At 44.6% G+C, this 15,684-nt stretch overlaps 1 protein-coding gene across 4 annotated transcripts in view; it reads left to right on the forward strand.

The window, feature by feature from the left end:
• The first annotated feature begins 480 nt into the window (after positions 1-480).
• The window catches only part of LOC141167153 (uncharacterized), a 174,892-nt gene continuing 159,688 nt past the window's right edge, over positions 481-15,684 (forward strand). For all 4 annotated transcript variants that reach the window (XM_073654543.1, XM_073654546.1, XM_073654545.1 and 1 more), the window contains exon 1: positions 481-668. The gene's annotated coding sequence lies outside the window, so the exon portion shown is untranslated. The remainder of the gene's footprint in view (positions 669-15,684) is intronic.

A 15,684-nucleotide genomic window follows, 5' to 3' on the forward strand; every position in this document is an offset into this window, starting at 1 on the left:
AACACACAGAAAACATACATAACATGCACATAATATACACATAACACAGACATAACATGCACATAACAGACACATAACAAACAGATAGCATACACATAATATAGACATAACACACACAAATACACACACATAAGAGATACATAACAACACATAATATACACATACAATAGACATAACAGATACATAACATACAGATAACATACGCATAACACACAAAACACACATAAAACACACACACAACACACAGATCATAGACATAATCACACAAATAACACACACACAACATACACATAACATAGACATAACACACACATAACGCACACTTAATATAGACAGACACTCATTAATAAAATATATGACTAAAAAGAAAAAAATCATTAAATCAAACAATACTATTTTGAGTAGGAACTCTCTAATCCTCCTCCTCCTCCTCCTCCTCCTCCTTCAGTCAGTCAGTGGTGCGCCTCCCCGGGTGGGGTTTCCTGCACTCACAGGAGGAAGTCCAGGAGGCTTGTGTCCTTTTTGACACTTACTTTCACTTTCAGTGTAGATACAAGTGCAGGATCTTGTAACAAGTATCTTATAGCTGAAGACCCTGCCTGGAGCAGTGATACAAGCTGACCTCCAACAGTAAAAACAATTCTGAGACCCTCACACTTAGAAACAAGGTAAGAAATTGTGGTCAGAAGTCACTGACCACATGAAACCCAAGACCTATTAGAAATGCTGCAGGAGGAATGTGGAAGATCAGGATGCACATCCCCTGCCGCCACTTCAAGAATGTGTGTTGTTAAATATTCTCTATTCTCATTGTTAAGCCTAAAAAGAACTTGTGAATCTCATCATCTACTCTCTACACTAACAATCACTCCTCCGGTGAGCCTCTCCTAGCGCAGTCTGGTTTTGCTCCATAACATAGCAGTCATCCACTGCTCCCCTTGTCATTACTTGTCTTCTCCGTCAGTGTCTTCCTTGTTACAAAGACAAAAATATCTACATATCTCTGCTCTCCATTCTGATACTGAAACTACACACACATTCTGAACCCTCCAGCCCATAACCTGTCCTCTCCATACATCTCTGCCATAATCTGCTGATACCTCCACACACATAATCTCCAGTGTATAACTTGTCCTCTCCATACATCTCTGCCATAATCTGCTGATACCTCCACACACATAATCTCCAGTGTATAACTTGTCCTCTCCATACATCTCTGCCCTAATCTCCTGATACCACTCCACACATAATCTCCAGTGTATAACCTGTCCCATCCATACATCTCTATCCTAATCTTCTGATACCTCTCCACACATAATCTCCAGTATATAACCGGTCCTCTCCTTACATCTCTGCCCTAATCTCCTGATACCTCTCCACACATAATCTCCAGTATATAACCGGTCCTCTCCTTACATCTCTGCCCTAATCTTCTGATACCTCTCCACACATAATCTCCAGTATATAACCGGTCCTCTCCTTACATCTCTGCCCTAATCTTCTGATACCACCCAGCACAGAATCTCCAGTATATAACCTGTCCTCTTCTTACATTGCTGCCCTAATCTCCTGATAACTCAACATATAATCTCCAGTATATAACCTGTCCTTTCCTAACTTCTCTGCCCGAATCTCCTGATACCACCCACACATATTCTCCAGTATATAACCTGTCCTCTCCATACATTTCTTCCCTAATCTCCTGATACCTCTCCACACATATTCTCCAGTATATATCTTGTCCTCTCCTTACATCTCTATCCTAATCTACTGATACCTCCCCACAAATATTCTCCAGTATATAACCTGTCCTCTCCATACATCTCTGTCCTAATCTCCTGATACCTCTCCACAAATATTCTCCAGTATATAACCTATACTCTACATACATCTCTACCCTAATCTCCTGATACCTCTCCACACATAATCTCAAGTATATAATTCGTCCCCTCCATATATCTCTGTCTTTATCTCCTGATATCTCTCCACACATAATCTCCAGTAAGTAACCTGTACTCTCCATACATCTCTGCCCTAATCTCCAGATATCAACCACATATAATCTCCAGTATATAACCTGTCCTCTTAAAACATCTCCGCCCTAATCTCCTGACACCTTCCACACATATTCTCCAGTATATAACCTGTCCTCTTCATATATCTCTGCCATAATCTTCTGACACCTCCACACATATTCTCCAGTATATAACCTGTCCTCTCCATTCATCTCTGCCCTAATCTACTGATAACTCACCACACATAATCTCCAGTATATATCCTGTGCCCTTCATACATCTCTGACCTAATCTACTGATAACTCTCTACACATAATCTCCAGTATATATCCTGTCCCCTCCATACATCTCTGCCATATTCTCCTGATACTTCTCCACACATAATCTCCAGTTTATAACCTGTCTTCTCCTTTCATCTTTGCCCTAATCTCCTGATACGTCGCCACAAATCTTCTCCAGTACATAACCTCTACTCTCCATACATCTCTGTCCTAATCTAATGATACCTCCCCACACATATTTTCCAGTATTTAACCTATCTTCTCCATACATCTCCGCGCTAATATCCTGATATCTCTCCACACATAATCTCCCATAAGTAACCTGTCTTCTCCATACATCTCTGCCCTAATCTCCTGATACCTACCGACACAAAATCTCCAGTATATAACCTGTACTCTCCATAGATCTTTGCCCTAATCTCCTGATACCCCCCACACATAATCTGAAGTATATAACCTGTCCTCTCCTTGCATCTCTTTCCTAATCTCCTGATACATCCACACATAATCTACAGTTTATAACTTGTCCTCTCCATATATCTCTGGCCTAATCTCCTGATACCTCCCAGTACATATTCTCCAGTTTATAACCTGTCCTCTCCGTACATCTCTGCCCTAATCTCCTGACACCACCCACACAAAACCTCCAGTATATAACCAGTCCTCTACTTACATCTGAGCCCTAATCTCCTAATACATCCCCACTAGTGATGAGCGAGCAATAAAATGCTCGGGTACTCGAGCAAACTGGAATGCTCGGGTGCTCGACCCGAGTAACGAACCCATTATAAGTCTATTGGAAACTCGAGCATTTTTCAGGCGGCTCCCCCCGGCGGTCTGCAGATGGCCTTAAAATTGCCCAAATCGATGGGAACAGTGCTCAAATGACAATGGAACAGCATGGGGAAGACCCCTGGAAGCATTTCTGACTCCCAGGTCATTGCTGTCAACAACGTTGTCAGAGGTATTACGCCACTTTTATGGACTGACAATAAAACAGACAAAAACAAAATGAAAATGGATTTTCCTGGGAAATATATTAAGGAACATCCTTTCCAGGTTAATGACTTGTATAGAAGGCAAAATAAATAACCAAAACCAAAAATACTCCCCCACACCTTGGGCTATGTTCACACATAGTGTTTTTGATGCGTTTTTGCACTTTTGCATTGCTTTCAACCAAGACAAATGCATTCACCAGATAATGTCATTTTAACATTTTACAACCTTATCTGGCCTTGCGATGTGTGACACATCATTAGACACATGCATACAGTGCTGAAAAGTCATGGAAACAGCATGGGGAAGACCTTTGGAAGCATCACTGCCTAAAAGTGTGCCCATCATAAGTGATCCTTGTCGCATGCGAAGATGCCTCCCGCCATGCACCTGTCATTGCAGACTTGCAACAATCACTGTCCACGTTCTTGTCCCACAGCAGCGTTCATTTGTCCTTACCCCTTTCCTTGGAATGCAAGTGCAAGGGAAACCGTATCAACCCTGTGTGTCATTTCTCCCAGGAAGTCCTCTAATGCATCTTGTTGCAGAAGAAATGACAGCCCGTCCAACATCAACTCGCACTTGTCGGTGGTGTTTTGACAAACACACATATCTTTCTTTGCGCATTTAATTTCTTGAATACAGAGTTGGGCAATGGCCTGATCGAAATGCTGTTTGAGAAATAACATGCATAAGCATGGCCGATCCACATTAAAAAAGCAGCCATAGAGTGTCCGGGAACCTTCCCCCACACTTTTCTTAGCCAGGGCTGCTTTTTGGCAGGGTTGGACGGGCCCACCAGAGTACCAGAGACTCCTCCGGCGTGCCCTGGCTTCTCCTTCAGGAGAGTTCATAGTGCAGAGGTGAGGCCATGATGTTGATAGAGGCCACCATTTGCTTAGCTTTCTGTTACTTGGAATGCAATTGCAAGTATGCAGCCAGCCACCCACCCACACACAGGCCGCAACACTAAACTGCCAGATTTCTGGGCATCTTTTTGCACTTGAAATATGGCCTTTTAAACTCGTGGAGGTGGAAGCTTTTCACAACCTCATACCGGCGGCGGCCGGGTGTCCATACTCGGTCCCCAGCCACCACTATATTTCCCGGTATCGCCTCCGCCTTCCACAAGCACGGGTCCCACAACATTACCCGTGCCCTCCCCAGTGTACTGACTGGGAAGGACCGCCTAACCACATACACGTGGACAGGTGAATGTGGCCAGGGACGGTATGGAGCCAGTCCACAACTTTTTTTGCTGAGAGTTGTATTTAGTTCGGTGAAAGGACTGGCATAGAGGGAAACCATTTCTACCCTGCATTTCATTTCTCCCAGGAAGTCCTCTAAAGCTGCTTGCCCTTGAAATGTGGCCTTTTTGGCCTGTGGAGGCAGAAGCTTTTCACAACCACATGCCTCATGCCTCATGCCTATACTCGGTCCCCAGCCGTCACTATTTCTCCGGGTGTTGTCTCCGTCTTCTACAAGCGCGGGTCTCTGAACATAACTGCTGGTACTATTCTGTGTGAATTTGCTTGCCTCCTACCAGCCTGGAATATTTCCAGCAAAATATGGTATGACGCCATGGTATTAGCACTGCCCCCAGTACCATTAGCAAAGCCATCCCCAATTTCCTTTTCAGGAATTTTATTTGGTAGACTGAGTTGCTGCCCAAATACATTATCTCAGAAAGGAGCTGATGATAGAGTGGCAGTAGGTGCAAGTTTCTCCAGCCTGTTAGATATTAGAGGGTGAACGGCAGCACATTGGATCAGTAGTTAGCACTGAAGACTTGCAGCACTGGGATCCTGGGTTCAAATCCCAGCAAGGACAACATCTGCAAGGACTTTGTATGTTCTCCCTGTGTTTGAGTGGGTTTCCATCTCAGTAAAAAAGAAGCCATAGAGTGTCCAGGAACCTTTCCACACACTTTTCTTAGCCAGGACTGCTTCTCGGCAGGGTTGGAGGGTCCCACCAGAGAATCCGCTGGTGTGCCTTGGTTTCTACCTAAGGAGAGTTCATGATAGCGCTAACTTTGCAGCTGATATGGGGCTCTTGAGCGGGGGAGAAAGGTTACCCCTCAGAATCAAATCCTCTGGTGGGCACAATGTTTTTCAATCTGAAACAGCTTCTCAGTGGGAGTTGTATTTCACCACAGCCATATTCTTTAGCACGGTGAAAGGACTGGCATAGAGGGAAACCGTATCTACCCCGGCTGTCATTTCTCTATCACCTGGTTCCGCCCATTGTCACACATGACCATTCCTGGCTGTATGTTCAGCGTTGAGAGCCACAGATCAGGCTGCTGTGTTACAGCTTTCATCAACTCTGCAGCGCTGGGCGGTTTGTCAATTAAGCATTAAGCATGTTATCTTCAGCACAGCCTGTTGCTGCTTGGCCAAGGCAGTGCTGCAATGCTGTCATCTTGTGACTGATGTGGTCATTTCGGAGATGGAGGAGGAGGTGCAGGAGCTGAACTATGTGATTATTACATTGTTGTTAAATTGGTGACACTGTTTATTATACTAAAGAAAAATCCTATTGTTCTTTTTTTTACGTTTTTTTTAAGACAAATGCATTCACCGGGAAATGTCATTTTAACATTTCACAACCTTATCTAGCCATGTGCTGTGTGACACATCATCATACACTTCCTGTTTTATTTATGATGTAGGGACTCTGAAAGTAATAAAGCCTATTTTTATAGGGACATCAGACGGCCCTTACTATTCTTAAAAGGCCAGCAGTCGGCCCTAGCTATTGTTAGAGAGCCATCAGCCCTCTATGCTTTGTTGTTCCAATTATTAACATGTGGGTCTCCTATACTGTTATTGCGCATCCAGTGACTGCAAGGGCTGCCAAAAATTTGGACACAACCCAATACCCCTTTGAAGAGACATAGAGGAGGGTCTCAGTAGAAAAAATGTTCCCATTATAAAGGAGCTGGTCTCCTATAGTGGTAATGCCCATGCTGTGACTGCAAGGGCTGCCAAAATTTGGGAAAAACCCCACTAAGAATTTAAAGACACATGGAGCAGGGTTACACTAAAAAGGTACGACATGTTCCCATTAGAAAGGAGAGGGTCTGCTATACAGTTATAGGGTATGCAGTGAGTCCAACGGCTGACAATTTTAGGAAAAATCCCACTAAGAATTTAAAGACACATGGAGCAGGGCCACAGTAACAGGTACGACATGTTCCCATTAGAATGGAGAGAGTCTGCTATACAGTTATAGGGTATGCAGTGAGTCCAATGGCTAACAATTTTAGGAAAAACCCCAATAAGAATTTAAATACGCACAGAGCAGGGCCACAGTAAAAAGTACAACATGTTCCCATTAGAAAGGAGAGGGTCTGATATACAGTTATAGGGTATGCAGTGAGTCCAACGGCTGACAATTTCAGGAAAAGCCCCACTAAGAATTTAAAAACGCATAGAGCAGGGCCACAGTAACGACAAATTCCCATTAGAAAGGAGATAGTCTCCCATAGTGTTGACCCATGCAGTGAATGCAAGGGCTGCCAAAAATTTTGAGGTACTTCAATGCCCCTTGGAAGAGACGTGGAGGAGGGCCTCATAAAAAAATGTTCCCATTACAAAGGAGCTGGCCTCCTATACTTGTAATGCCCATGCACTAAGTGTATGGGCTGACAAACATTTACATTGGTACACATGAAGATACTGTATAAATTTTTTTTTTTACGGGCATCATAAACAACACCCTTTAAAAAATTATGTGGCTGTTGCATCACTGACCACGGTCACCCTGGTGATATGGTGGTGGAGGATGAGGAGAAGGAGGAGGACAAAATCAAATAGCCAAAATCAAGAAGCGTATACCCATGTGTGGGTGTGAAAAGGTGCATGGGAATACACCTCCCAAGAAAAGACACTGGATTTGAGTTTAGGTTACGCTACTATCATTTGGTGGTGTTAAGAAGTCTGACCCAATCCAGCCCTTGTTCGTTTTTATAAGAGTCGGCCTGTCAGCATTTTCAGCTGACAGTCGGATGCACTTATCAGTTATAATTCCACCAGCGGCACTAAAAACCCGCTCTGATAAAACACTGGCGGCAGAGCAGGCCAGGACCTCCAAGGCATAGAGAGCCAGTTCATTCCACGTATCCTGCTTAAATACCCAATAATTATAAGGCACAGCGGAATCACGGAGGACGTTGGTACGGTCGGCAAGGTCCCAAACTTTGCACTCCTTGTGAGAGTACCTCATGCCTCAGGGCCTGTGCGATGGGAGGATCTGAGAAAATTTTCCCAGAACTTTGACAGTGTTCCCCTGCATCTGCTGGATTGAAGTTCTGTCTCTCTCACCTGTACTCCTTGGTTGTCCAGCGAAGTGTGCCCTCTGCTGCCAGCATTTTCAGATGGGAATTTTTTTTAATAGTTCTGCTACAAAGGCTTTCTGGTACTGCCCCATTTTTGTAGACCTGTCCGCCTCAGGAATAAGACATATAAAGTTCTCCTTGTAGTTTGGGTATAGAAGTGTCACCAACCAGTAATGACTGTCACCCAAAATTTTGAGAACGCGATGGTCATGGGAAAGGCAGAGTAACATAAACTCAGCCATGCATGCTAGACTACTAAAAGGCAAGACTTCCATGTCCTCGCCAAGAGGATGACAGACTATGCTCTCCTCCTCCTCCTCCTCCTCTCTGTCCTCTGGCCATCCACGCTGAACAGACGGTATGGCTGCTGTGCAGGTAGTACCATCTATAGTGCATGAAATTAACTCCTGTCCTTCCTCTTCCTCATTGTCACCCAATCCATGTTGGGATAAGATGAGGCTTGGCTGTGTGTTATCATCCTATATGGTTCCCTGCTCCATCTCAACGTGCTCCGTCTGCAATGCATCCTCTTTGATTGTGAGCAGAGAGCATTTCAGATGAGAGAGAAGTGGGATGGTGACACTGATTATGGCGTCATCGCCGCTCACCATCTTGGTGGAGTCCTCAAAGTTTTGGAGGATGGTACATATGTATGACATCCATGTCCACTCCTGAGGTCTTATGTGTGGAGTCTGAACTGAATACCGACGGCCTTGTTGATGCTGGAACTCAACAACTACCCTCTTCTGCTCACAAATCCTTCCCAACATCTGCAATGTAGACTTACAATGCGTGGGGACATCACACACCAGTCTGTGAGCCGGAAGCTGAAAACGCTGTTGAAACATTGCAAGGACTGCGGAAGCTGTAGCTGACTTTCTAAAATGGGCACACAGGTGGCATACTTTAAAAAGCAGATCCGGTAGCTCTGGGTAAGATTTTAGAAACCGCTGAACCACGAGGTTAAGCACATGGGCCAGGCATGATACGTGTTTGAGCTCGCCTCGCCTCAGAGCCGCCACCAGGTTCCGGCCATTGTCACACACGACCATGCTGGCTCAAGGTTCAGCGGTGTGAGCCACAGATCTGCCTGCTCTTTCAGAGCTGTCCACAACTCTTCAGCATTGTGCGGTTTTTCACCTAAGCATAGTAGCTTCAGCACAGCCTCTTGCCGCTTGGCAGAGGCAGAGCTGCAGTGCTTCCAGCTTGTGACTGATGTAGTCATTTTGGAGATGGAGGCTGAAGAGGATTAGGAGGCTGAGGAAGATGAGGTGCAGGAGATGTAGACCGTGGGGGCAACCCTGATTGACCTAGGGCCCGCAATCCTTGGCGTCGGTAGGATGTGTTCCGTCCCAAGGTCAGACTGGGTCCCGGCTTCCACTGTGTTAACCCAGTGTGCCGTCATTGAGATGTACCGTCTCTGCCCACAAGCACTTGTCCACGTGTTCATGGTTAGGTGGACTTTACTAGTAAATGCGTTGTTGAGAGCATGGCTAATGTTTTGGGACACATGCTTGTGTAATGCGGGGACGGCACACCGGGAGAAATAGTGGCGGCTGGGGACCGAGTACCGAGGGATGGCCGCCGCCATCAGGTTGCGGAATGCTTCCATCTCCACAAGCCTAAAAGGCAACATTTCGAATGCAAGCAGTCGTGAAATGTGAGAATTTAGTAGTGTGGCCTGTGGGGTGTTGGCTGCATATTTGCGCTTGCGTTCCAAGGACTGGGGTATGGAAACTGAAAGCTGTGGTGGGACAAGGACGTGGACATGCTTCCTGATGCTGCTACTTGAGAGTGTGCAATGACAGGTGCAGGGCAGGAGGCATCTTCGCATGCACCATGGACAGGGGATTGGCTTGCATGCACAACAGCGGAAGAAGCAATGGTGCCACCCGCAGACACTGTTCCTAGACCCTGGGGATCGGCCCACAAAGTCAGGTGCTTTGCTGCCATATGCCTGATCATGCTGGTGGTGGTCAGGCTGGTCGTTTTGCCACCCCTCCTGATGCTGGCCTGGCAGGTGGTGAAAATGGCCTTTTTGGGGTTATCGGCAGAGTTTTTAAAAAACAACCAGTCTCGGGAACACCTAACAGTTGCATTGCCAACTTCCTTCATGTTGGTGCTACAAGTAACGGTTGCCTGCCTTCTGTCTGCGGCCACCACACTGCTTCTTCCTGCCTGTTGGGTTGCTCTGCCTCCCTCCCCCTGTGTGCTGCTGTCCTCGTTCTGCATGTCCTCCTGCCAGGTTAGGTGAGTTACTATATCATCCACAACCTCGTCTTCCACTTCCGGACCCTGGTCCTCCTCCTGACTTTCTGGAAATTGTGTCTCATCATCGTCCACCTCTTGTGACTCTTTCCCACTGTCGCCTTCGTGTTACCATGGCCCCTCAAATATTTGGGCATCGCTACACGCGATCTCCTCTTGCCCCTCTTCAAGTGGACCCAGCGAGAGGCCCGAATCTATAAATGGAAAAGTGAAAAGCTCTTCAGAGTGTCCAAGTGTGGGATAAGTTGTCTCTGGGTACTTGGCATGGTGGGAGGAAGGAGGATCAGGGTGAGGAATATGCGGTCCAGACTCCGGGCTACGGAGACTTGACCGTGTGGAAGACAGGGTGGTGGTGGCTAAATGACTGGAATCATTATCCGCTATCCAACCAACAACCTTTTGACACTGCTCTGAGTTCTATAGTGGTGAGCTGCGGTCCCCTAGAAATTGGAACAGGAAGGTCATGCGAGAAGATGTGGGTGATTGTTGTGGCACAATTTCGGCTTGCCCACGGCCTTGTCCTCGGCCTATGCATGCACCATTACCATCACATCCAGTTCCCCGTCCCTTGCCACGTGCCTTGCTCATTTTAAATGGAGGACAGTATCTTCCATGCTCACAACAAATGACTGAGTTTGGAGCGAACTTATATGTGATCCATGTGATAGAGAAAACAGAATTTTAAATACCTGGCCTGTAGGTAAATAGTTTAACCAGCAAACTGCTGTGAATTGCTTCACTGACACACTGAAATTTTTAATGGAGCCCAGAAATGGCAGTATTTTCTGAAAACGTATATGTAATCCGTGTGACGGAGAAAACACAGTTTTAGATACCTGGCCTGTAGGTAACTATTTTAAACAGCAAACCAGTGTCAAAAACTTTGCCGACACACTGAAATAAAAATTCAATGGAGGCCAGAAATGGCAGCATTTTCTTACAACATATATGTGATCTGTGTGACGGAGAAACCAAACACAGTTTTAAATAGCTGTATTTCTAGCGCTGTAATATGGAAAGGACCTGGCTGTATTCTGCAGTACCAACAAGCAAATGGCGCAGAAAAACGGTGTTCTCTGGATTGCTTTTTAACCCCTTTAAAGCCCATGACGTACTAATACGCGTCTGTGCCCTGGGCTTTAAGAGCCTGACCCGTATTAGTACGACATCGCGATCGCGCGTGCACACAGGCTGTGCGGGCGTGATTGCCGCCGGGTGTCAGCTGATTGTCACAGCTGACACCCGGTACTATGTGCAGGGAGCGGTCCGGGAGTAGTGGAGGTGATCGCAATACTCACCTCCTCTTCCGGCCTCCAGCGCTGTCTGCCGCAGCTTTCTGGATGTTGCCATGATGGCCCAATGTCGTCATGACAACATCCGTGTCACCAGACAGCAAAAATATATTTTGGTCATGCGCAGTGCATGACCAAACTATCTTCTCCCTGTGCAGCGCTGACAGCCTGCATAGCACAGGGATGGTGCTCCATCCCTATGCTATGCAGGCGATCAGAAAAAAAAAGTGAAAGTCCCATAGTGGGACAAAGTAAAAAAGTAAAAAAACTCCCAGAAAGTGAAAAAAAAATAAAAAAAAATAGTAAAAATCTAAAAAAAAATAAAAAAAATAATCCACTAAAAATAAAAATATAATGTACCCATCAATAAATATTATTATGAAAAAAAACAAACAATAAAAGTACACATATTTGGTATCGCCGCGTCTGTAATGATCTGACCTATAAAACTGTTCCACTAGTTAACCCCTTCAGTGAACACGGTAAAAAAAAAAAAAAAACCGAAGCAAAAAACAATGCGTTATCGTCATACCGCCAAACAAAAAATGGAATCACACGCGATCAAAAAGACGAAAATAAATAAAAATGGTACTGCTGAAAACTTCATCTTGTCCCGCAAAAAACAAGCTGCCATACAGCTCCATCAGCTGAAAAATAAAAAAGTTATAGCTCTCAGAATAAAGCGATGCAAAAAAATTATTTTTTCTATAAAATAGCTTTTATTGTGTAAAAGCACCAAAACATAGAAAAACAATATAAATGTGGTACCACTGTAAATGTACTGACCCGAAGAATAAAGCTACCTTATCAATTTTACCACACGCGGAGTAGAATAAAAAAAATGTAAAAAAACACAATTCCTGAATTGTTGGTTTTTGAATATTCTGCCTCCCAAAAGCTGTAAAAGAAAGCGATCAAAAAATGTCACGTGCCTGAAAATGGCACCTATAAAAATGTCAACTCATCCCGCAAAAAACAAGCCATCACAAGACTCTGTCGGCCAAAATATGGAAAAATGATAGCTCTCAAAATATGGCGATGCAAAAACTAGATTTTACAAAATATGTGTCTTTTAGTGTGTGACAGCTGTCAATCATAAAAACCCGATATGAATCTGGTATCGCTGTAATCGCACCGACTCGAAGAATAAAGTCGCCTAATCACTTATATCGCACGAGGAACGGCGTAAAAGATAAACGCTAGGGCTGGGGTTGGGGTTGTGCTAATGTTAGGGTTGGGGTTGTTTTTTTTTTCAAAAGTAAAAAAAAAAAAAAAAAGATGACGATAAGGCAACTAGTGTTGAGCACACATGCTCGCTACTTGAGTTTGCATTGGGTGCTTGGGTATGCACTGAGTATCGCGGGTGCTCGAGTCTCCACCCCATATTCTTCGCAGCCAAAAAAACCTCGCTGGAATTGCCTGCCATGCACGAGCGATCCCCATATGGTTTTTTTGGGGTGTCTAATAACCGTGAAACATGTGGGCGAGGACTCTAGAATTTCACTTGAGCACCCATGATACATGGTGCATACCTGAGCACCCGATGCAAACTCAAGTAGCGAGCACTTGCGCTTAAGAGTAATGACAACTTATTCAATATGATGACCTAATGTTATCAAATTCTGTGTCGTATCTCTGGGTTGAAAATGTTCACTATACCCCTTAGTAAAATCCTTGAGGGGTATAGTTTCCAAAATGGGGTCACTTGTGGGGGAGCTCCACTGTTTAGGCACATCAGGGGCTCTCCAAACGCGACATGGTGTCCGCTAACAAATTGAATGGAAAATTGGCTCACATTGTTATCGGACACCATGTTGCGTTTGGAGAGCCCCTGTGTGCCAAAACATTGGAGCTCCCCCACAAGTGACCCCATTTTGTAAACTAGACCACCCAAGGCCCCTATCTAGATGCATAGTGAGCACTTGGAACCCCCAGGTGCTTCACAAATTGATTCGTAAAAATGAAAAAGTATTTTTTTTTTCCACTTTTTCATTTTTACAAATCAATTTGTAAAGCACCTGGGGGTTCCAAGTGCTCACTATGCATCTAGATAGGTGCCTTGGGTGGTCTAGTTTCCAAAATGGAGTCACTTGTGGGGGAGCTCCAATGTTTAGGCACACAGGGCCTCTCCAAACGCAACATGGTCTAGTTTCCAAAATGGGGTCACTTGTGGGGGGTTTCCACTGTTTAGGCACATCAGGGGCTCTCCAATACGCAACATGGCGTCCGCTAATTATTCAAGCTAATTTTACAATCAAAAAGTCAAATGGCGCTCCTTCCGTTCCGAGCCCTGCCGTGCGCCCAAACAGTGGTTTTTCCACACATAAGGGGTATATACGTGCCCAGGGGAAATTGCACAACAAATTTTGTGGTCCATTTTTTCTTTTAACCCCTGCGAAAATAAAAAAACATTGGGTCTCAAGTAACATTTTTGTGAAAAAAGTTAAATGTTAATTTTTTTCTTCCACATTCCAAAAATTCCTGTGAAGCACCTGAAGGGTTAATAAAGTTCTTGAATGTGGATTTGAGCACCATGAGGGGTGCAGTATTTAGAATGGAGTCACTTTTGGGTATTTTCTGTCATAAAGACCCCTCAAAGTGACTTCAAATGTGATGTGGTCCCTAAAAAAATGGTTTTGTAAATTTTGTTGGAAAAAATGAGAAATCGCTGGTCAACTTATAACCCTTATAGCTCCCTAATAAAAAAAAATTTTGGTTCCAAAATTGTGCTGATGTAAAGTAGACATGTGAGAAATGTTATTTATTAACTATTTTGTGTAACATATCTCTCTGATTTAAGGGCATAAAAATTCAAATTTTGAAAATTGCAAAAAAAAAAAGAAATTTTACCAAAATCATGAAGTACAATATGTCACGAAAAGACAATCTCAGAATCAGGGGGATCCGTTGAAGCGTTCCATAGTAATTACCTCATAAAGTGACAGTGGTCAGAATTGTAAAAATTGGCGTGGTCATTAAAGTGCAAACCACCCTCGGGGGTAAAGGGGTTAAGCAAATAATGAGGATTAAGATCCAAAGAATAGTATTCCTGGCCCCTGAGACCTAGGCCTTTGTATAGAAATATCTAACAGCAGCAGAAGGCAGAAGTTGAATGGAGCTTCTTGTGCTATATGCACTGCAGTCTGCTATATACACTGCCTGCCTATACACCCTGCCTGCCTGATATCTCTGCAGATAGATTAGTCCTCAGAAGGACTGTTTGTTAAGATGGATATGTGTAATGTACGGTTTTTCTCCCTACACTACCTAATACACAAGCAAATCTCTCCCTGACTCAGCAGCACTTCTTCCTACACTGCCTGATCCGGAGTGACTGACGAGCATGGAGGCGCCAGGTCTGATATAGACCTGATGACGCTGTGCGGACAGCCAAACACTGTAATGCCCGCAACCAACATGGCTACCGCACTACAGTGCATGGCAGGCAATCCCTGCATGTTCATTGTCTCTCGGCGCCAAACATGCAGGGAGGGGACCCGAGTTCCCGCCCGAGCAACCCGGAAATAATCGCCGAGCGCCGAGCTTGTCAAGCACCATGATGTTCGGGAGAGTACCGAGTAGTGGCGAGCACGTTCGTTCATCACTACTCCCCACAGATAATTTCCAGTATTTAACCTGTGCTCTCCATACATCTCTGCAATAATCTCCTGATACCTCTCCACACATAATCTCTGCTATATAACCTGTCCCCTCCATACATCTCTGCCCTAATCTCCTGATATCTCTCCACACATAATCTCCAGTATATAACCTGTCCTCTACATACATCTCTGCATTAATCTCCTGATACCTCCTCACACATAATCTAAAGTATATAACCTGTCCTCTCCATACATCTCTATCCTAATCTCCTGATACCTCCCGACACATAATCTCCATTATATAACATGTCATCTCATACATCTCTGCCCTAATCTCCTGATATCTCTCCACACATAATCTCCAGTATATCACCATTTCTCTACATACATCTCTGCCCGAATCTCCTGATACTTCCTCACATATAATCTCCAGTATATTACCTGTCCTCTCCATAGATCTCTGCACTAATATCCTGATACCTGTCCACACAAAATCTCCAGAATATAACCTGTCCTCTCCATACATCTCTGCCGTAATCTCCTGATAACTCCCCACACATAATCTCCAGTATATTACCTGTCCTCTCCATACATCTCTGCCTTAATCTCCTGATACCCCCCACACATAATCTCCAGTATATAACCTGTCCTCTCCATACATCTCTGCCCTAATCTCCTGATAACTCCCCACACATAATTGCCAGTATATAACCTACCCTCTCCATACATCTCTGCACTAATCTCCTGATTCCTCTCCACATAAACTCCAGTATATAACTTGTCCCCTCCATTCATCTCTGCACTAATATCCTGATACCTCTCCACACATAATCTCCAGTATAAAACCTGTCCTCTCCATAAATCCCTGCCCTAATCTGATAACTCCCC

The sequence above is a fragment of the Phyllobates terribilis genome, unplaced genomic scaffold (genome assembly GCF_046119375.1).
Source record: "Phyllobates terribilis strain yellow unplaced genomic scaffold, ASM4611937v1 Scaffold_11__3_contigs__length_659146591, whole genome shotgun sequence".
NCBI lineage: Eukaryota > Metazoa > Chordata > Amphibia > Anura > Dendrobatidae > Phyllobates > Phyllobates terribilis.